Below are 2,814 nucleotides of genomic sequence, written 5' to 3' on the forward strand. Positions count from 1 at the left end.
CTACAGCTACATGTTGTCAATGGTTGCATTAGCGTCATGGGCCGCTTGGTGGGCGCTTTGGAAACGGAGGGAGGAGGTTGCACAATTGGGTGTGGTTGCTTCATAAGTAGTACACCCAAACGTTCGGCTATAGCTGGTCAGAACCTCCGCTGTGTATCCTGCAGGTCACGTGGTGGAGAAGTTTGGAAGACGCTACCGGACGCAAAGGTTTATGTTGCTTGTTTTGCCGTGTTTGTCTTTTCGGACAACAAGGCTCAGGCTTTTGTGAACGCATCCCAGGATTACCCGAATACATCCCAGGCAAACCAGGCGAAGAAGTCGGCCTTTCGGCCACCAAGGCACAAACCAGGTACAAGACGACGAACGTTTTTATAGTGTGAAGTTTATTACACGAGCACAACTCATCAGTTCGCTTTGCTCCTTGTAATCATTCCATCGGTAATCGCACCTCATTCAACTCACTGTGCGCGTACCATGTATCATCAGCCAAGTCCCGTCGCAACATAGGCTGCAGCACCCCCACCCCCACCCACAACACAGTTAGACAATTCTTCAGGTGGGCAAGCTTACATACGCGTAGCGTGAGGATTTGACACTGCTGATGTGGTGACGCCACGCCCATCTGAGCATCCCAGGTTACGACTTTGCTATATTACAGCTAAGCTTGGAGACTCAGTCAGAAAGCTTTGAAAGACATCACCTAGAGGACAGGATCTGACAGTATGTACCACGTGAACATCTGAAAGGCTTTGGGCCTGTTTCCCTTGGCTTTTGGTGCCACCTTTTAGTGCCTCGTTCCCCTAAAAGTAAAAATAAGGTCCATGGAAACCATGGCCTTTTAATGATTTTTAGTGGCCTACTAGGGACGGCCCTTTACTGAAGTACTAAAAGTACAACAGGTTTTCGTTGTAACTTGCATCTTTCCATCTTTTGATTCATAACGGCTTTTGATATCGGTCACACTTAGCATCCAGTCCGGAACTCTCAGTACACAGATTTACCACTCGAGAGCAGACTCATTATTGTCAACTATATCGCGACACCGTTGGGCATAGGGCCCAGCGTGCGTGTTTGAGAAGAAGCCTACAGTGAAGCAGGCGTGGGCGACAACAAGGATACCACTGAGACCTCCTTGACAGGCGAAGGCATTTCTGTACTAGGCCGAAAAGAAGATTCGGCATTTCCTTTTGTGTGAGGCCATGGGCCAGGCGTTCCTGACGCAGACGAAGCCATATATGCCGCATGCCACTCCAATGCATTTACACTTACGTGCCGGATATGACAAGTGCGGAAAACGAAATCACGTATGCGCTCGCATGTAAAGATGGGCGATTTCTCGCGACCTGCGACTTTGCAAGGTGCAAGCCGTACGCAAGAGTGCACTTCGCCTCGCACCCGCAATTTGTTTTGCAACCAGCCATAAGTGTACAGTCCACACTTGTGCAGGCCCCGCATATTCAGAACCTAAAACAACTTTTGTTAACCTAGCGCAACGTTTATCCTTTTGATCAAATCCAGTCAAGGTGGTGTCGAAAGACACCGGATGCGATACACCAGCGTAGCCATCCGATGTACGACCCGTACTATTGTACGGCAAGGTAAAAAGTCGGTGGTCGGTGACCAGCATGAAGGTATCCTGTGCGGTCTCAAGGTACGGCCGCCACTCTTGTAGGGCATTGAGTACACAGAAGCTCTTGCTCTGTGGTAGTGTACTTGACTTGGGCAGGTGTGAACTTTTGGCTGGTGTGGGCGACGGGGTGGCCATCCTGTAGCAGTGCACCGCCTGTGCCGTAGATGCTGGCGTCAGTTACGACTTTGGAGGGTTGGTAAAGTCAGGAAGGTGCAACAACGGGCGTTGATGAGGGCGTATTTAATGCCGTCGAAAGCCTGCTGGTGCAAGTTCTTCCTTCGGTCAGCCGTTTGCTGCCGGTGAGGGCCGTGAGTGGAGTCGCTAGCGATGAGTACCCTTGGGTGAACTTGCGGAAGTAGCTCGCAAGGCCCAGGAAGCCGCACAGCGCCGTCCTGTCTTTTGGGACGGGGTCGTTCTTAACGGCCTCAATTTTTCAGGGATCCACCTCAGTCTATACTGGCCTACGAAGTGGCCTAGGAAGTTGACTTCGGGCTTGTTCAGCTCGCACTTTTCGCGCGTTGCACGTTAACACGCCCCTTTGAGGGATTCGAGTACGGCACGCATGTGCTCGAGGTGGCTGGTCGGATCTTTGCTGAAGATGAGGATATCATCTAGGTTGACAACGCAGTAAGCGTCGATGAGCACGGTGTTTATGACCTTTTGAAAGGTCGCCGGTGCATTGGTGAACCCGAAGCACAGCACTTTGTACTGGGACGTTCCCAAGGGTGTCATGAGGCTGGTTTTTGGGATGTCCTCCTCCGTGATGCGGACTTGATGGTAGCCGCTTTGTAGGACGAGGGATGAGGAGATACTCGCGCCCTGGAGTTTGTTGAGGAGGTTGGTGATGTTCGGAAGTGGATACCGGTTTTTATGGTGATTTTGTTAAGAGTGCTAAAGTCAAGGCACATGAGAAGCGAGCCGTCCTTCTTTTGTGAGAAGAGGACGTGCGCACCGAATGGTGACTTCGATTCTTAAATAAAACCTTTGGCCAGCAAGTCAGAGAGCTGCTTTTTCAACTTCGTTTGTCCAGCCGTGAAAGCCGGTATGGCCGGGAGTATGGCGGCTTTATGCCAGGTTCCAGCTCGATGGTGTGGCCAGTGGCGAGGTCAGGGCCCAGGCCCGTTAAGGGCTCAAATTCCTCCTTATATTCATCCAGCAAGGCCTCCAGTTTAGCTGGCGACACC

This window comes from Volvox carteri, assembly GCF_000143455.1.
Source record: "Volvox carteri f. nagariensis unplaced genomic scaffold VOLCAscaffold_67, whole genome shotgun sequence".
Taxonomy (NCBI): Eukaryota; Viridiplantae; Chlorophyta; class Chlorophyceae; order Chlamydomonadales; family Volvocaceae; genus Volvox; species Volvox carteri.